Raw genomic sequence first — 21,455 nt, forward strand, 5'->3', positions numbered from 1 at the left:
ACTTCTATCTTCTGTTCCTTCCTGTTTAGAAAACTTTCTTTAGCCCATTCTTTAGGGATAGATTTGCAAGACACAAGTTCTTTTAGTCTTTCTTCATCTGAGAATGTCTTTATTTCCCTTTCATTTTGGGGGGATATTTTCATCAGATATAGCATTTGTGGTTGATAGTTGTTTACTTTTAGAACTTGAGAAATTATGTGCCATTGCCTTCTGGCCTCTGTCATTTCAAATGAGAAATCTGTTGTTTGAATTGGTGCTCCCCCATAAGTCATGTGTCATGTTTCCCCTGCTGCTTGCAAGACTTTTTTTAACGTTAGTATTTAGAAATTTAATTAGGATGTCTCTTAGAGTGGATTTCTTTGACTTCTCTTCTTTGAAGTTGGTTTAGCTAATTGAATCTGTAGGTTTATGTCCTTTACCAAATTTGGAAAAAGTTCAGTCATTATTTCTTCAAATACTTTTTCAGTTTTATTCTCTTCTCCTTCTGGGCCTTTGGTAATATGAATGTTAATCCTTTTGTTATTGTTCACAGAGCCCTGAGACCATTCATTTTCTTCAGTCTGTTTTCTCTGTTTTGTTCAGATTGGATAAGTTCTGTTGATTGATCCCTAAGTTCATTAGTTTTATCCTGTCATCTCTGCTGTTGAACCCAAACATTGAGTTATTTGTTTTGGGTATTATATTTTCCAGTTCTAAAATTCTCATTTTTAAAAATAGCTTGTTTCTTTGCTGAAAGAGTCTGTCATTCCATTTGTTTTAAGAGAATTTATAATTGCTTGTTGAAGCACTTTTATGGGAGAAGGCAATGGCACCCCACTCCAGTACTCTTGCCTGGAAAATCCCATGGACGGAGAAGCCTGGTAGGCTGCAGTTCATGGGGTCGAAAAGAGTGGGACACGACTGCGTGACTTCACTTTCACTTTTCACTTTCATGCATTGGAGAAGGAAATGGCAACCCACTCCAGTGTTCTTGCCTGGAGAATCCCAGGGACGAGGGAGCCTGGTGGGCTGCCGTCTCTGGGGTCACACACAGTCAGACACGACTGAAGTGACTTAGCAGCAGCAGCAGCACTTTTATGATGGCTGCTTTAAAAATCTTTGCCAGATAATTCCAACACCTGATTCATTTTGTTCTTAGACATTTTAATGGAAGGCAGTATTTAAATTATGAAGAATCATCAGTCACTTCCATTTTTTTTTCAAGTTCACTTGTGACTTCCATGTGTCGTGCTCCTTGCTTTACATAGATTATTTAATTTTGACTGCAGTCCTATATTAGGCAGGATGCTGCAGTAACAAACAGTTCCAAAATTATAGTGGCTTAACACACCATAGATTTATTTCTGGGTAAAATCAGTGGTGTAGGAAAAGGAAATTGAGGTATTAACAATACAGAAAAAAGGTTTTTCCTATTTGTGGACCAGGTATAATGTGCTGTGGAAAACTTTGTTTATAAAGCTGGAAAAAAGCTGTTCTGCTTCATGGAGATACATATTTTTTAAACCCTGCTTTGAATAGGTTCTTGGTATATTGTTTATTTGGAAGTTTATTCCACCTTTTTGTAGGAGTTTATTGGGTTGTACAAAAAACTTTGCAATAGAAGCATCAAATTGTTAGCCTAACCTTTCAAGATTAAACTTGCACAGCAAGAAGAGAATAACAAGAGGGAAAACATCAGGCTAAATGGGGATAGCAAGGAAAGAGAAGAGCACCAAATGGAAATTGAAATGTAGTGAGGTCTGCTTTCTACTAAGTAAAGGGTTCCAGTGACCTTTTGTTATTCATGAATGCAACTGAATAGTGAAACTAAGACTGATTCTGCCTATAGTGTGTTTCTTTAAATTGCCTGTAAATTACATGAGCTGTGCCTGGGCCATGACATGTGATAACTAATTGTTAATTAGCGTCACTTCTGTCCTTATGATTTTGTTACCATTGTTAGTAAACCTGCCTTCTAAGTGGTGTCCATTTAGATCTGGCTCAGGTCTTCCAGATGTCACAATTAGGAGGCCTTGAATGTGTTAGCTGAATTAATTTTAACAAACCAGAAAGACTCACAGATAGCTGAGCCTATTTAAAATAAACCTATACATAGTTTATGTTGAATGAGGAATTAATTTTAAATGCACCTTCTGGGACATCTACCACAAGGAGAATTTTTTTTCAGCTTTGTTGACATGAAAACCAGTCATTGGGAGAAATCAGCAGATAGGTTTTTTAAATCAAAATGCATCACACAAAAAGTATTTAACCTGGTGGGTAGAACATTGTGAATCATTTATTGAAACTTAAATTGGTTCTTTACATCTATTAATTTTAATAAACAAATTGTCGCAACTAGTAACTGAAATGGTAATGTACCTTGTTATGAGATTGATTGGTGTGAGAAATGGAGCATGGGATTATAATATATCCTTCCAAATAGCCCTTGGATTAAAATTTTGCTTTTTCATTTAATGAGCTATTAATATTAACAGGTTCTGCTGATTATTGCATCATTCAGGCAAGGATAAACATTCTTTATGAAGCATATATTATAAAAATTATACATTTGGAAACTTAGTAGAAACTTTCCAGATGCAAGATTTGTGAATCTGTATTTCTGACGCTTGTTAGCGATTGAGAAGATGAACATGACTTTTTCTGGTATGGTACATATTTGAACAGAATTTATAATTTTACTACCTAAGGAGAAGAAGTTATTTTAGACAGCCAAGATGGATTGATTATTTTCTTTATTCAATGAATGTTTGAGTAGTATTATGTTTTGGATGCTAGGATATACCAGCACTTGATAAAGAAGGCAGACAACAAAAACATATATACCAAGTAATAATTAATGTGGTGGATAAAAATTAAATAACATTGGGTAAGCGGGCTGTGAAGTGGCCTGAGGGCTGTTGTTTTATCCTGAGCAGTTGGGGAGGCCTCCCTGATAAGGTGGCATTTAAGTAAATATTCAAGGGAAAGGTCTCCTCGATAAAAGGAAGAACAAATACCGTACCTACAAGTTGGGTCATGATAGAGGTCTTAGAGGATATGAGCTGGGCTGAAGCAGGATGGTAGGAAGTCTTGATTGAGAAACGCATGACCAAGAGCTAGAGTCTGAAGTCAGCTTATGGACTTTGGTTTTTACTGTAAAATCGGAAACCATTGGAGGGTCATTGTTTTAGTAAGATCACTTTGGATGATGTTTGAAAAAAGTCAGGGAGTGGTGGCAAGTAGGAAGCAGCAAGACCAGTTGGAAGGTTTTGGCAAAACTCTTGCTAGAGGTGATGTAGATTAGGGTAGTTTTAAAAAACATTCAGTGGTTCTTTATTTTTATTTTATTAATACTTATTTATTTAATTCTTTATTTGACTGTGCCAGGTCTTAGTTGTGGCATACAGGGTCTTTAGTTGTGGCACGTGAGATCTTCGGTTGTGGCATGCGAACTCTTGGGGCTTCTCTGGTGGCTCAGACGGTAAAGAATCTGCCTGTAGTGCAGGAGATCCAGGTTCGATCCCTGGGTCGGGCAGATCCCCTGGAGAAGGAAATGATTACCCACTCCAGTATTCTTGCCTGGAGAATTCCATGGACAGAGGAGCCTGGTGGGCTACAGTCCATGGAGTCACAGAGAGTCAGACATGACGGGGCGACCATCACTTTTTCTTTCATGTGAACTCTTAGTTGCATGTGGGATCTAGTTCCCTGATCAGGGATCGAACCTGGGCCCCCTGTGTTAGGAGTGCAGGGTCTTAGCCACTGGACCACCAGGGAAATCCCTCGTATATTTTTTGAAGTAGAGCCAATGGATTTCTTAACCGGGACATGGAAGTGTAAGTGAGAGAGGAATGAGGATGAATAGCTGGAACAATGGAGCTCTTGTTAATGGAGATAGGGGAAGTCCCTAGATAGCACTGGTTTTGTTGCTCAGGGTGAGTTGGTGGTGATGGTGGTAGTTGGGCAGGGTGGACAAATCAGAAATTCCATTTGAGGTGTTTTAAGTTGGAGATATCAATTAGACATCCAAGTGCAAATGTCAAGTAGGCAGTTGGATAAAAAAAGACTAGTGCAGGTCTGGGCTGAAGATAAGAATCTCTGAATCAATATCTGGATGGTATTTGAAAGTGAAAGTGAAGTCGCTCAGTCGTGTCCGACTCTTTGTGACCCCATGGACTGTAGCCTATCAGGTTCCTCCATCCATGGGATTTTCCAGGCAAGAGTACTTGAGTGGATTGCCATTTCCTTTTCCAGGAAGGAATTGAACCCAGGTTCTCCTGCATTGCAGGCAGATGCTTTACCGTCTGAGCCACCAGGGCAACTTTGAAATTGAGTGAGATCTCTTAGGGCATGAGGACAGATACATAAGAGACCTGATGTCTGGACTTAGGGGTACTCTAACTTTTTAGAGATCTGGTATATGAAGAGAAATCTTCAAAGGGGAGTGAGAAGGAGTAAGCAATAAAGTAGGAATAGAGCACTAGAAAGCAGTGTCCCAGAGGCCAAGGGAGGAATGCATCTCGGCAGAAAGAACGTGGTCAGTTATACCAGATACTGCTTGGAAGAGGAATAAGATGAGGTCTATGGCTTCACCCTTGGGTCTGTAAAGGTGAGCCCTTTGGTGTGATCCTTATAAGAGCAGTCATGGTGGCTCGTAGTGGGGAGGTGGTGTTAGAACCTATCTGGAATGGGTCCAAGAGAGAGTAGTTGGCAAAATGTCTCTGCTCAGAGAAATTCTTAGCTTATGTATTACAAAATGTTGATATTAAGAATGCTCATAAAGGACACATTTGTTTAGCGACTGTTTTTGCCTGTCATTAAAAGGTGTTCAGTAAGCATGCTGCTGCTGTTTTGTTATTTTTGTCCGGTTGTATACCAGCTACTTTCCAAAAGCAGGGACCCTGTCACCAAGTTTTCACTAGCGAGGTGCTTGTAAATGAACAAATGAATTTATCTTCACAACAATTACATGAAACTGGCACTGTATCGTTATTTAGAAGATGGTAAAACTAGGGATTTGAGAAGTCCCTTTGCAAAAAACAAGTAGCAGTGACCACCTCTGACTTCCAGACTCAAGCTTAGATCTGTTTTATCCCACCCTATGTCTTCAAGAGGATTGTGATTTTAATTTAGGGGCACGTAACAATAACTCTTTTAGTTTGGGGTTTGGCTTTGGGGATCCAGCAGCATAGTCCATCATCATTTTTATTACCTCTGATCCTTTTATTATTCTCAGTAATAGGCAGAATAATGGTAGCTAGAATAATGAAAATCTTCATCCTAATTCCTGGAAGCTGTGAACATGTTACATATGGCAAAGGGAATTAGGTTGCTAATCAGCTGACTTTAAGATAGGGATATTATCCAGGTGGGGATGAGTGTAGTCACAAGATCCTTACAGGTGGAAGAGAGAGGTAGAGAAGGTCAGAGTAATGTTATGTTAGAAGGACTCAACCTACTCTTGCTGGCTTTGAAGGTGGAGGAGAGAGGGGGGAACCCATTGCCAAGGAATGCAGGTGGCCTCCAGAAGATGGGAAGACGAGGGACCAGACTCTCGCCTAGAGCCTCCAGAGAAGGTTTTCCTGCTATCATCTTGATGTTAGCCCCATGGGATCTGTATTGAGGTCTGTTTTGGGTTGTAAGACAACAAATTAGTGTTGTTTTAAGCCGCTGAGTTTATGGTAATTTGTTACAGTAGCAATGGCAAACTAACACAGTAGATAATGTAATTGTATGATCTTATTCTCTTAGCACTTTTCATTAGTCTTTATTCTCAGAATTTGGGCAGTAAAATACATGCGGCAAGGGAGAACATACAGAAAACAGTTGTATTGAAATTGCTATTACTGTCGGAGCTGTATTTATAAAGACTTATCTTTTCTGATAATTGCTCGAAAATGTTGTTTAAATGATAATTCTACTTGACAGTTAGGGCCCAGTATTACCCTGTCAGGGCTTTAAGGTATTCTTTTCTGTGCAGGCTCAAGAAATGCTATAACAAATCTAAGTAACATGTAGATTTCTTATCATCCGTGAGCTATTTCACTTTGAGTACAACCATTTTTAAATATAGTGATTTACAGACATCCATGTTGTCATATTTCTTTACTTTAGAAAATGACTTTCTTCTCCAAAGACCTCAGTGGAGTAAATAAATCTCTCGAAATAGTATCAGAAGGTTGGGAGTGAGGAAACCCTGTATAAAGCTTAAAATTTTAGTCTGTTGTCATCATTTCCATCAGTGGTTGGGCATTTTTGAGATATTTGACCTGGGATGAGTTACTTTTGATCTTTATAAGCATCCAGGAGTGACTGTTGGCTTAATAAGGAGGGGACTGTAGCATTCCCTTTTACTTTCCTAATAACAGGTTTCACATTTAGGTATGACTGAAAACATGTTCGAAATGATGTGACCAACTCAACAGTAATCAGATCAGATCAGTCACTCAGTTGTGTCTGACTCTTTGCGACCCCAAGAATCACAGCACGCCAGGCCTCCCTGTCCCTCACCAACTCCCGGAGTTCACTCAGACTCACGTCCATCGAGTCGGTGATGCCATCCAGCCATCTCATCCTCTGTCGTCCCCTTCTCCTCCTGCCCCCAATCCCTCCCAGCATCAGAGTCTTTTGCAATGAGTCAACTCTTCACATGAGGTGGCCAAAGTACTGGAGTTGCAGCTTTAGCATCATTCCTCCCAAAGAAATCCCAGGGCTGATCTCCTTCAGAATGGACTGGTTGGATCTCCTTGCAGTCCAAGGGACTCTCAAGAGTCTTCTCCAACACCACAGTTCAAAAGCATCAATTCTTCGGTGCTCAGCCTTCTTCACAGTCCAACTCTCACATCCATACATGACCACAGGAAAAACCATGGCCTTGACTAGACGGACCTTTGTTGGCAAAGTAATGTCTCTGCTTTTGAATATGCTATCTAGGTTGGTCATAACTTTCCTTCCAAGGAGTAAGCGTCTTTTAATTTCATGGCTGCAGTCACCATCTGTAGTGATTTTGGAGCCCCCCAAAATAAAGTCTGACACTGTTTCCACTGTTTCCCCATCTATTTCCCATGAAGTGGTGGGACCGGATGCCATGATCTTCGTTTTCTGAATGTTGAGCTTTAAGCCAACTTTTTCACTCTCCACTTTCACGTTCATCAAGAGGCTTTTGAGTTCCTCTTCACTTTCTGCCATAAGGGTGGTGTCATCTGCATATCTGAGGTTACATCTTCATTTTTTGTAAATAGTGTAAAGCAAAGAGGTAAATTAGAAATGTTATGTTTATTCAATTTTATGTCTGGAAATAAGCTCAAAAGGGAGGATATGAATTATACAGTTTAAATTTGGAAACTGTAATACAAATAATAACATTTTTAGTAACTGATATTCACTGGATACATACCTGATACTGTGCTTTAACTCCGTACACAAAAATGAGCTTAAAATGGGTTAAAGACCTATATGTGAGACCAGACACTATAACACTCCTAAAGGAAAACATAGGCAGAACACTCTCTGACATAAATCTCTGCAAAATTTTTTCAACCCATCTCCCTGAATAATTGAAATAAAAACAAGAATAAACAAATGGGACCTGCTTAAAAGCTTTTGCACAGCAAAGGAAACAATAAACAAATGAAAAGACAGCCCACAGATTGGGAGAAAACACTTGCAAATGATGTGATTGATAAGGGATTAGTGTTCAAAATTTATAAACAGTTTCTGACTGGTAACAGTATCAAAACAAACAACCCACTCAAAAAATGGGCAGAAGACCTGAATAGACATCTCTTCAAAGAGGACATGCAGATGGCCAATAGGTACATGAAAAGATGTTCAGCACTGCTAGATATCAGAGAAATGCAAATCAAAACTACAATGAGATATAACCTCATGCCTGTCAGAATGACTGTCGTCAAAAATTCCACAAACAACAAATGCTGGAGAAGGGACTCTGTTGGTGGGAATATAAATTGGTACAGCCACTATGGAGAACAGTATGGAGGTTCCTGGAGAAGGCAGTGGCACCCCACTCCAGTACTCTTGCCTGGAAAATCCCATGGACAGAGGAGCCTGGTAGGCTGTAGTCCATGGGGTCGCTAAGAGTCGGCACGACTGAGCAGCTTCACTTTCACTTTTCACTTTCATGCATTGGAGAAGGAAATGGCAACCCACTCCAGTGTTCTTGCCTGGAGAATCCCAGGGATGGCAGAGCCTGGTGGGCTGCCATCTATGGGGTTGCAGAGTCGGACGCGATTGAAGAGACTTAGCAGCAGCAGCAGCAACATGGAGGTTCCTTAAAAAACTAAAAATAGAGCTACCATATGACACTGCAATCCCATCCCTGGACATATACCTAGAGAAAAACATGATTCAAAAAGATACATGCACCACAGTGTTCACTGCAGCACTACTTACAATAGCCAAGATATGGAAAGAACCTGAATCTCCATCAACAAAGAAATGGTTAAAGAAGATGTGGTATATATATATATATATATATGTCTGTGTGTGTGTGTGTGTGTGTGTGTGTATAAAATGGAAGTTTACTCAGCCATTAAAAAAGAATGAAATAATGCCATTTGCAGCAACATGGATGAACCTAGAGAGCGTTACATTGCCTAAAGTCAGAGGAGGAGAAATATGTGACATTCTTTAAATGTGGAAAGAAATGATACAAATGTGGAATCTAAAAGAAATGATACAAATGAACTTACAAAAAAGAAAGAGACAGACTTAGAAAACAAAATAATGGTTGTCAGGGGGAAGGGGTAGTTAGGGACTTTGGCAAGGTCATGTACACACTGCTGTATTTAAAATTGATAACCAACAAGGATCTATTGTATAGCACATAGAGCTCTGCTCAGTGGTATGTGCCAGCCTGGATGGGAGGGGGATTTGGGGAAGAATGGAGACATGTATATGTGTGACTGAGTCCCTTCACCATTCATCTGCAACTGCCACTACATTGTTAATCAACTATACCCTAATACAAAATAAAAAGTTTAAAGTTAAAAAAAAAAGACATGTTTGTTCAGTTTTATATCTGGAAATAAACTCAAAAGAGAGGATATGAATTATATAGTTTAAATTTGGGGGCTATACTACAAATATTGGTAATATAACTGACATTCACTGGATACATACCTGATACTGTACTTTGCATACATTTAATACGTTTGATTCTTACAGCAATTCTATAAGGTACATATTCTCCTCCTTTCATGAAAGATGAAGTAACTGAGGTTTTAACTAAGTTGCCCAGTACTCTAGGACTGTGCATGGTGGAATTGGCATAAGAAAACTGTATTTTGACTTATTTTGTGATTGGTCACTTGATTATGAAGTCCAGTAGGTTTTTAAATGATTTCTTTCCTTTCTTCCCCTATCCTTTGTTAACAAGTAACATTAGTGATGTATGGATGTGAGAGTTGGACTATAAAGAAAGCTGAGTGCCGAAGAATTGATGCTTTTGAACTGTGTGTTGGAGAAGACTCTTGAGAGTCCCTTGGACTGCAAGGAGATCCAACCAGTCCATCCTAAAGGAGATCAGTCCGGGGTGTTCATTGGAAGGACTGATATTGAAGCTGAAACTCCAATACTTTGGTCACCTGATGTGAAGAGCTGACTCATTGGAAAAGACCCCGATGCTGGGAAAGATTGAAGGCAGGAGGAGAAGGGGATGACAGAGGATGAGATGGCTGGATGGCATCACCGACTCAATGGACATGAGTTTGAGTGGACTCCAGGAGTTGGTGATGGACAGGGAGGCCTGGTGTGCTGCGGCTCATGGGGTCTCAAAGAGTCGTACATGACTGAGCGACTGAACTGAAACTGAACTGAACATTAGTGAACTTTACCAAGATTTTTTTTTTTTCCCCTTGGCTGCACTACAGAGCATGTGGGATCTTAGCTCCCTGATCAGGGATTGAACCCATACCCCCTGCATTGGAAATGCAGGATCTTACTAACTGGACCTCCAGGGAAATCTCTACCAAGATTTTTTTGATCATCCTTCTTTTTCATCTCTTACAACATCTCCTAGATTTTTTGCTTTCTATTTGAATACCTCCTTGAAAAATATGTGTCATAGTGGGAGTTTGTGCCATGAGTCTTCTGAGCCTTTGTAAAGTGCCCTTGAGGCATATCTACAGGCCAGGCCAGCTCTCTCTGTCTTGGCAAGACAGGGTTCTCTAAAGAAACAACCAATGGGCTATGTTTAGGACCAACAGGAACTGGGGAGGGTATGGGAGAAAAGAGGGAGAAATTTGAGAGAATTCAGGAGGATCTGAGAGAGACCAATAGGATCAGAAAGAGAGAGAGAAAAAGATTTATTGTAAGGAACTGACATGTGTGATTATGGATCTGGCAAGTCCCAAGACCTTCAGGGTGAGTCAGCAAGTGGGACACTCAGAAAGAGCCAATGTTTCAGTTCAAATCCTAAGACAAGAAAAAAGTCACTCACTTGGAAGGCAATTAGGAAGAATGTTTTTACTCAGTGAGAGGGTTTATTTATGCCTTCAACTGATTTGGTGAGGCCCACCCACCACCAAGTTTTCTATTAATATATATAGCGTTTGCTTTAAGGAAAAAAATTGGAGTATAATTGCTTTACAATGTTGTGTTGGTTTCTGCTGTGCAGCAAAGTGAATCAGCCACACATATACATATATCCTTTTTCTTTAATTTCCTTCCCGTTTAGGTTACCACAGAGCATTGAATTGAGTTCCCTGTATAGGTACATTAGGGTCTCATTAGTTATCTATTTTACGTGGAGAAGTGTGTGTATTAATATGTCCACCCCAGTCTCCTGAGCCATCCCACTTCCGTCTCCCCCTTGGTATCAATATGTTTGTTCTCTATGTCTGTGTCTCTATTTCTGTTTTGCAAATAAGTTCATCTATACCATTTTTCTAGGTTGCACATATTTCCACTAATACACAGTATTTTTCTCTTTTTGACTTCACTCTGTATGACATTCTCTAGGTCCGTCCAAATCTGTGTAAATGGTACAATTTTGTTCCTTTTTTAGGGCCAAGTAATAGTCCATTGTGTATATGTACCATATCCTCTCTATCCATTCCTCAGTTGATGGACATTTAGGTTGCTTCCATGGCTGGCTATTGTAAACAGTGCTGAAGTGAACATTGGGGTGTGTGTATCTTTCTGAATTATGGTTTTCTCCAGATGTATGGACAGCTATGAGTTTGCTGGATCAGATGATAGTTCTATACTTAGTATTTTAAGGAACCTTCATACTTTTCTCCATAGTGGTTGTATCAGTTTACATTCCCACCAACAGTGTAGCCGAGTTCCCTTTCTCCATACATTTATTGTTTGTAGAATTTTTGATGATAGCCATTCTCATGGGTATGAGGTGGTACCTTATTGTCTTCATTTGCATTTTTCTCTAATAATTAGCCATGCTGAACATCTTTTCATGTGTTTGTTGGCCATCTGTATGTCTTCTTTAGGTTACGTCTATTTTTTAATTGGGTTGTTTCCTTTTTTATATTGAGCTGCATGAGCTCTTTGTATTTTATGGAAATTAATCCCCTGTCAGTTGCTTCATTTGTAAATATTTCTCCCATTTTGAAGGTTGTCTTTTTGTTTTGTTTATGGTTTCCTTTGCTGTGCAAAAGCTTTAAAGTTTCATTAAGTCCCTTTTGTTTATTTTTGTTTTTATTTTCATAGGGTTTGCTTTATGATATTCTGCTTTACATTTTTACATTTACATTCATGCCTCAGATAACTGAACTATTTTCTTTTTTTTCCTTTTTTTTCCCTTCAAAACTTTTCTTCAAGAGTTTTGATATTACAGTTATGCTTCCCTGCTGGCTTAGCAATAAAGAATCCACCTGCAGTGCAGGAGAGGTGGGTTTGATCCCTGAGTCGGGAAGATCCCCTGGAGGAGGAAATGGCAACCCACTCTAGTATTCTTAACTGGGAAATCCCATGGACAGAGATACCTGGTGGGCTACAGACCACAGAGTCACAGAGTCAGACACGACTTAGTGACTAAGCATGCACATGCAGACTTTGGACTTATTAACTATTTAGTTTTCTGTTTTTTTAATGCATCTTTGCTTTTACCTTTATTTGTGTTCTCTGGTTGCCTGAAATTCTCACCTCCCTGCTACCAGTGTTTTTTCGGTCCTGTAGTGCTTAAAGCTGGGACTCTCAAACCTCCAGGAATGCGCTGTTCAGGTGTCAGCATCTTACAGTCTCTGCCTGTAGGAGGGAGGTGGAAATCGATGGTAGCCAGGGTTGAAGGTGCAGATGTGGAGAAACAGTGGGCAAAAACTGCAGTCACCGTCTAGAAAAAAACAGCCCCTAATGGGGGAGGCAGGTATCTGCTCTGTTGAGTGGGATAGGCTCTGAGTCACGAGCATGAAGCTTTGGTGGTTGTTGTTCAGTCACTCAGTCATGTCCAACTTTTTATGACCCCACGGACTGCAGCATGTCAGGCTTCCCTGTCCTTCACTATCTCCCTGAGTTGGCTCAAACTCATGTCCACTGAGCTTTGGTGGGAGAGCCTAAAGCATCTTTGTGCATTTTGTTCAGGTTAAGTTTTCATGAAAACAAGCCAAGATGTGTCATTAGTTCAAATTCATACTCACCATATGTATCAGCTTTTCCTTAATTTTGGTAATGGCTTATCTTAATTTTTTATTGCTATTTGGGGAGTTTATCTGTATCTGTTTCTTCATGGAAATTTTTGAAAAGCTGTCAGAGGCTTGTGTGGGAGTAGCTAGCCAGGTGTTTCTTTGCACCAGGGATAAGGAAAGATGCTTGAGAGGTATTTAATCTCCTTGCCAACAAACATAATCTCAAAACTTGTGGCACTTTTTAATGTAACAGTAAACCTGTAAATTATAAATCAATGTTAAGTTTTTCATGAAAATTGAATTTGTGGGACCTCTGTGGCTGCTGCTCCTATTTGCTACTGTTTCCCTCTCTTTGGTACCTTCCCCTGCCTACCCCCTCCCCCAGCTGTGTCTGTAAATATTTTACATAATATTGTACATAATTTAGGTAATCTCTCCTATTCCCTGCTGTGGTACGATTTGGATTTTCTTGTGTGGAAATTTAAATGAGAATGTCTCTGAAAAGCTTCTCACTAAACTCTGTCTGCTGTTACGATGTACTTGTGTTTTCACTGGTCTTTGTTAGGTACCCACAGTTTTGTTAGGTGAAGTTCAGAACAACGAATAGGCCTAAACCCTGCTTCTAAGGATCTTGTGATCACCAAGGGATATCGGGAAGAAAGAAAAAGAGGGTTATGTTGGATTTAGTGGCGGAAATTGTCCACCTGAATGGCATATCTTGAAGATTGGTCAGGTTATTCCATATGGCTGGAAGGAAATGAAAAGCTTATTTGCTTTTCTCATTCCCCAGCCCCCCCACTCTCTATATTCTTATCGCTTTCCCAATATAAAATAAATGATGGGAGTCGATCCTGTTTATGGTATGTGGCTTAGGGCATGGAAACCTTCACCTTATTTTTTTTTTCCTCCTTGAATTGAACATGAAATTCTGATACTACAGGGCAAAGGAGAGACCAGGGTTTATGAAGACTGCATATCTTGTGAATCTTAAGTAGACCTCTTCAATTATTAGAGGCTCAACTTTTTCTCACTTCCGTAGGCAAAGTATTGACAGGGGAAGAAGAGTGGTTTTGAGAGAGAAGTCTTAGTTTAGTAGATGTAAAGTTTTTGAAAGAATGTTGAATAATGGCTTGAAAATGTATCAAATACAGTAATTCTATAATAAATGAAATAATTATTTGTTTTAGAAAATTTAAAAAAATTGGCAGTAGCCATGGTAATTTTTTTTTTTTAACTTTTTGGCTGCCCAATGCAGTATGCTCGATCTTAGTTCCCCAACCAGAGATCGAACTCACACTCCTTGCATTGAACGTGCAGAGTCTTAACCACTGGACTGCCAGGGAAGTCCCATCTCAGTAGTGATTTTTAATTGCCGCCTTCTGTAATGGTCACAGCAACGCTGCGATGGAAGTCCTGTTATCACTCCCAGTCTGTATGTGAAGAAAAAGCTTAGGAGGATGACCATGATGTTTGTTTTTCTCATCTACCTCCCACGTGTGTATATGCATTTCTTTAGTAACATTTGGATCGTGCAAAGCAGGTTTTTATGACCTACTTATTCACCTAGTAAGACATTTTGAGAACCTTCCCCTTTGTTATCAAATCGTCTTTGAAAACAGATTTTAAGGTCGGTGTAATATTTAATCTTGTGAAATTTGTTTAACCTGGGGTTTCTTGACCTTGGCACTATTGGCATTTGGGGAGGGAAAATTTTTTGTTTTGGAAAATTGTCTCATCCATTATATAATGTTTAGCTTCGTCCCTGCCCTCTACCCACTAGATACCAATAGCATCTTCTCCGCCAACTCAGTTGTGACAACAAAAATGTCCGCAGACATTGCCAAGTGAGTGAACTGGGGGAACAACATTACCTCCGGTTGAGAACCACTTATTTAACCATATGTATTTTAAGCTTTTAAATAATAGTATATACCTATGAGTAGGCTCATTGAAATTTTCTATCTATATGAAAAAGTAGACCTATATCATCTAGAATACATTTATGAGCTCCTAATTTTAGCTACTTGTTTTTGATTAATGTTTTCAGTAATAGCAGTATTGCTTGAAAGTAAAAAACTTTAACAGCATTATTTGCATTCATATAAGAGTGTAATTGCTTGTCTGTCACCAGTCTGATGGAAAGGCATCGTGGGAGCTTTGACCACAGTTGTTTTATTGTAGATGAATTCCATTATCTCCATGTCACTTTCTTAAAAAGTTTGGTCATTGAGGCAGCTGTAATACCTTGTGTTATAAATGGAAACTAGAAGTTACTCTCTTGGCTTGTTTATGTAGTTTTCTTGATATGTTTTGACATTTTAGAAGGATATATGAAACCAGCTTTCCTACCAGACAGTCATCTTTTTGTGTAAATAAAATCGTCCTTTTGTAATAGCGCTATAACCTATAATAGTTAATAGTTGCACTTGCCCTTTTAAGGAGGTGGCATTCATTTGGGAAGGGCACAAATACAAAATCAATAAAAGTCCTTATTTCTCGATAAGTTTTGAATCTTAGTTATTCTTTTTTTGTACAGTTTTTCTCATCATAAATCTCTTTTTGTAGAAAAGTTTAAGATGATATGACATAGGTGGAGATGTCCTTTATTGGTGACATTACAGTTTCAAATAAATGTATTTGCATGATAACATATATATTTCTTGACTCTATATTAATTGTTGGTAAAAAGTTGATACAACTCCTGTTGTCGTGCAGAGTTCTATTTCTTAAAAATTGGTTAGTTGTATTTTTTGAGACCTCAAATTATGTGTTTTGATTGACTTACAGTATAATTTCAATTATGGTGATTATAATTCTCGAGAAAATGTTCTAGAGGAGGAAAGCCTTTATACCTTCAGACCAATAGCTGATGATTGATTTGCTTTTTATTAACACTTGGTTTTTTCCTGTGGAAGTTCAAGCTGCTCTTTTTTTTAGACAATGAGAATTTTGTTTTGTTTTTGAGGATGTTAGTGTTCCCTATTTTATCTAGCTTTAAAACATTGGATATTTATTAAAAGGAATTTGCCCCTGGTCAGATGTAGTCGATGACAAGAGATCAACGCACCCATTCATCTTATTAAAAATCCTAGAGGTTCAGCTGAGGTCTTTCTCATTGGTGAGTCTAGCTGAGATGAAGGGATCTCCATAGAGTGAGATTATAAATTGTCTAGGAGCACTCCACTGGTGATATTTGTCACTGGCTTAACTTGGATTTTGTAAACATAACATCTCACCCTTCTTGTATATCTACTATTGTTTTGTGGGAAAAGGAAAAAAAATAAAAACCAGAACAAGACAAAACTGTATTTTAACAAAGAACTGATAACCAGAAATAAAATTTTGAGTTCTAGATTCATAAAAGCTGTAGAAAATATAATGATCTTTCTGTTAACCGCTGAATTCATATGACACATTTTTTTTTTTTTTTAAGTAAAATTCGGGTCTTCATTTAGACTGTCACATTGTACATAAAATATACTGATGTGTGAAAGATGTGGTTAGTGTTAAAGCAGGATGAAAAATTGGTTATAAATGCCAGTTTTTTTCTTGTACAGAAAATTTAAATTATCAGATGAAAAGTATGATATTCTTGTTGGTTATATAATTCTAAGTTAGGTGATGGGATTTTCTCTATGTACATTGACTCTGTGGTGTTAGTAACAAACTGTTAAATAGTTTTTGAGACAGAAATCTGTAATTACCTTAGTCTGTTGTCCCAAAAGCGACTTTTTCACTTTCGGTTCAAAACTCAGTAAAAATGACCATGATAAGAAATTTATTTTCAGATGTTTTAGAATCCTACAGGATGATCTAAAGGACTTGTCTTTAATTAAAAGTGTTATCCAATTAGTGAAAGTCCATGTTATTTGAGAATTGATTCTTTTTAAAGAAAAGCTTCAGATTTTCTTGTATGAGTAAATGTCACTCTGTTCATACCTTCACTTAACTGCAAGTCAGGACTTGTACTGTGCCTCTGGGTTGTCATAGAAACGCAGTTAACTGTCATCTCAACTCAGACTATTGATGGTTTTATTTGTAGGCTTGCAAGATTATTAAAATTTAACAAAAATTATTGATTTGATTTTTATTAACACTGAGTTGTTTTCTGTGGAAGTTCAAATTGCATGAAAGTCTTTTTTTTCTGTTTAATTTTTTTTTTACAGTGAAACTCTATATTAAATCTACCTGATTTTTAAAATGTTTTTTATTTAAAATGTGATATAAAGTCTGCAGCAGTAGAATAACCTCTGCGAATTGTATTTTTGAATCACTTTCCATTTTCTTTGTTTACAGCAGGCAGAAAACACCTTAAAAAATTCACCTTTAGCCTGCTTTTAACTTAACATAAAAGATACCTGTCAGAAAAGCGTGAAATGCTACATCAAGTGCCTAATATTGGAGTTTTCATTTTATTTATGGTTTTTGAAGCCTAGCACGAATGCTTCAGTGAGCTGTGCTGTGAAAGTATTTATTTTTGTATACTTATGTGAGAGAAATTATTTAGTTTCCACTTATGAATAAGACAGGCAAACCTTATTTACAGTAACGTTATCTAATGGTCCGTGGTTGAGTGCTTTTATGCAAAATAGTCCAGAGGCTAGAATTAACTTTTCACATTGGATGCACATTTGATGTCCAGACTTGAACAACATGTGGCATCTTATTATAAAGACTAACATTCAGGATTCAATTTGTATTTAACACATTTACTTCAGAATGCACACATCATGCCTTGGCTACATTTAGTGTTAACTTTGTAATGATTTCTCTTTCTCGCTTGTATTAGATATATAAGTAGAAGTGTTTATTAGTTGCTTTTTGTAATTTTCCTATTTCTAGATTTTTTTTAAGACTGGGTTAATTAGCTATTTGATATTTTAACAACAGATCCTATTTGGACATGCAACAACTCATTGGGTTGAGGTGATTATTGTTAGTTCGTTTTTAAAGAAAGGTAGGGCTTTTAAGGAACCATGCACATACTACTTCCTTCTGTGGCTTTTAGTTCTTGGAGTTATTCTTAAAAAGTTAGTAGGTAGACCATCTCTGGTTTTACCACCCTTTTACTAAATAAACAACTACTAGTTTGTGTATACTTGGAGAAGAAAATTTAAGACAGTTCATCAGTAGACATGGAATATTGATTTTTTTATTAAACTAGGTTTATTGCTCTTAAAATTTTATTACTCCTCTTGTAGCTAGTCTGCATGATGCCCCCCGGTGATTCTCACCTCTTATTATTCCTGCCTTCATGTCCTCCCCTCCCATTGAATCATGGTTGGTCTGTATGATCAACATACAGGAATACTGTGGCAGCGACAGCATGTGACCTCTGAAGCTAGGTCGTATATAACCTTAGGGCTTCCACTGTGCATTCTCTTGCACCACTCACTGTGGGGGAAGTCTCCTTTGCCATATCCTAAGGACATTGATGCAGCCCTTTGGAGAAGTCCAGAAGAACAGCGACTGAAGCCTCTTGTCAACACCCAGCGCCAACTTGCCACCCATTTGAGTGAGCCATCTGGGAAATCATTACTCTAACCCCAGTCAGGTCTTCAGATGCCCAGCTCACACCTTGCCTTCAACCCCAGAAGAGATCTTGAATCTCAGGCACCCAGTGAAGCCACTTGTATATTGTTTACCCACTGGAACTCCATTAAATAGCACAGATTTACTGTTGTTTCAGGGCTTCCCAAGTGGTTCAGTGGTAAAGAACCTGCCAGTGCAGGAGACAGAGGTTTGATCCCTGGGTCAGGAAGATCCCCTGGAGAAGGAAATGGTAACCCACTCTAGTATTCTTGCCTAGGAAAGCCCACAGACAGAGGAGCCTGGCAGACCTATAGTCTATGGGGTCACAAAAGAGTCAGACCATGACTTAGTGACTAAACAGCAGTATTGTTGTATTAAGTCAGTAAATGTTGGAATAATATCCATCTATCTGTAACTAATGTACCTGCTAAATAAAGACATCTGACACGTTTCCTGTTGATCACAGTTGTAGTTTTTTGTAGGCATAAAAATCTTGGAGGTGTCTATTGTGATTTGTAGTATAATTTTCCTAGGAGTTTGGGGTAGTATATTAAATGAGGCATTGATGTTAGAGCATTCATAACTGAATTTGAATTTTAGCTTTGCTTTCTATCCACTGTGTATCTTAATGACATTACCTAAAATTTCTGATCATTAGTTTTTACTGAAATATCTGTAAAATGGGATAATGATATTTAACTCACCATAATCTTTTTTTTTTTTTTAAGTCAGGATGAAATGGGATATCTAGTGTTAAGTCTATAGCATAATGGTTGACATATCTCATTCTTTCAGTTTATCTAGAAATGAGCGCCTTTCCATGTGAAGTAGGTCTTTGCCCCAAGGATAAAGATTTCTGTAGGCATCTGAGTTCATAGTCTGTGTGTGATTGTTGATCAGTATTATAATCTTTAAGAAGTCCAGTACTTAACAGTCTACAAGTCATTTTTCTTTTATGTAATTTTCTTTTTACTGTGATGTGCCTAGATGTGATTTTCTTCATACTTATGTTGCTTCAGTTTGCAAAGTTTCTTGATCTTATGGGTTGATGTCTTATGAGTTTTGGAAAATTCTCAGTTGTTACCTCTGTAAGTAGTCTTCCTATCCCTCCTCCTTCCCATTTTTCTATTTTCCTTATCCTTGTGGGACTATATTGAAAAATGTTAGACCCTTTTCACTGTGTCCGAGAAATCGCACATAATTTTTCTGTATTTTCCGTCCATTTTCCTTCCCTGAGCTTCCCTTTGGATATCTTTTGACCTGTTTTCCATTTTACTAATCCTGTCTTCTGCTTTGCTAATCTTCTGTTGAACTATAATATTGAGTTCTTAATTTCAGTTATATTTTTCAGTTCTAAAACTATCTTTTGATTTTTTTTTTTTACAGATTGAAGTTTTGTGTTGAAATCTTTTTATGTATTTCATTCATCTTTTTAAAAAAACATACTTTATAATAATTAACATAATTACATTAAGGTCCTTTTCTGCTAAATCCAGTATCTAGGTCATCCAGGGGTCTGTGTTTTTGTTTTGTTTAACACAGTTTTTTTCTCCTTGATGTTTAGTCATTTGGTCCTGTCTTGTGGCACACCTGGTAGTTTTTTTTAATTGAATTCTTAGTACTGTACGTGAAGAATTGTAGAAGCCCAATAGTATTCTTTCTCTAAGGAGCCACCCTTTCCCTTACTGGACAGATAGGTTGGGGTTGTGTACCTTACTCCAGGCAGGGAGTAAACTGAGGCAAAGCTATAGACAGAAGTTTTGGGAAGCTCTTTGTGTTTGTGTCCTGGGGACCAGGAGTCCCAGATGAGAGGCTTTGGTGTTCACCAGGACCTCATCTAATTTTCTTCCTAACATGTCAAGGCAGTGAGTTTGCATTTTTGAGGCAAGCGTTTTTGTCTCCTGCTTTATGTAGTTTTGGAAATTAGCAGTTTTCTTTTGGGGAAAAGTGGCTGTGTAACAAACTCCCTTCTTTGCCTCTCTCTTCCACCCATCAAGCCTCTAGTCCCCATAAGTACCAGAAAGTGAAAGTGTTAGTCACCCGATCTTATCAGACTCTTTACAACCCCATGGACTGCAGCCCGCCAGGCTCTTCTATCCATGGAATTCTGAAGGCAAGAATACTGGAGTGGGATCTTCCTGACCCAGGGCTTGAACCTAGGTCTCCTGCATTGCAGGCAGATTCTTTACTATCTGAGCCACCAAGAAAGCCCAGAAGGTTTGCTGTTTTCCACACTTCCAAGCGTGGCCATCTATCTAGGCAGAGTCTCAGCCTCCTGTTGATAAATGTCTCCAGGAAGAAAATGACTATAGAATGCCAGCTGGCCTCTCCGTAGTTTCTCCACCACCTTGGAATCACACTTCTAGTTCAGACTGCCTCGGTAGCGCTTTAATTGATGCTTTAGACTGATATTGCTCTATATTTCATTAAACATTCCTAGGTATTCTGGGTGGGACGGTTGATGTACCTCAAACTACCCAAATGTTAGCTGGAAGGTGAGGACCACACAATTATTTTTGAAGGAAATGATGAGTAAACTGTTTTTGTGGACTACTCTTTTGGCCAGTTTTATTCTACCACAGTTATCACTATATGCATATTTCCTTCTCATTGTATATTGATGCAGTAAAATAAATATTTTTCTGAATCATTGTCATAATTTTTATAAGTAATCTTGATTTATTAATTCCTGGCCTTTATAGACAATCTAGATTCCGAACTTTGTAACTCTGAAGATTAAGCATGTCTTATGATGCTATATCAACAGTAAAATTGAACATCTAAAGTTAGTAATAACATGTATAGAAGATTAAGAACATTTTAATGTATAAGTAGGTTTATTCAGATGAGAGTCAACAGTGCATATTGTAACATAAACTAAGTAATAATATCCACTCATGGTTTCTCAGTTACTTAAAATTAATATTAAAATATTTTTATCTGAAGAGTAAGTATATACTTGGCTTTATATAAAATTTCTGATTTTCTTTCATTTTAATTTTTATAATTTTTCTAAGTAAAATGGGATATTCTCAAATCTGACAAAAATTCTTGCAATCTTGAAATACAGAATTCTAGTCTTTTGGAAGTTTATTGTATTCCTGTCTCATTGCTGTGTTTTATGTCCATGAGGGCACATTGACAAGTATTTTGTCTATGCACCTTTTATTGGCTTTTGCCCGAATAGTGGGACAGACAGTTTTGTATTTTTTTGATATGCTGAAGTTGATTACTGTCAACAGAAGGTACATGTAGTCCTCTTTCCAGCTTTCAGATTTATTCTGCCATTGAAGTTGTAGCAGTTGATAGGCCAGTTGGAAAAATGAAACATGAGAATCT

At 38.0% G+C, this 21,455-nt stretch overlaps 1 protein-coding gene across 2 annotated transcripts in view; it reads left to right on the top strand.

The window, feature by feature from the left end:
- Positions 1 to 21,455, top strand: part of VPS41 (VPS41 subunit of HOPS complex) — a 226,380-nt gene that overhangs the window by 20,195 nt on the left and 184,730 nt on the right.

This window comes from Bos taurus, chromosome 4 (assembly GCF_002263795.3).
Source record: "Bos taurus isolate L1 Dominette 01449 registration number 42190680 breed Hereford chromosome 4, ARS-UCD2.0, whole genome shotgun sequence".
Lineage (NCBI taxonomy): Eukaryota > Metazoa > Chordata > Mammalia > Artiodactyla > Bovidae > Bos > Bos taurus.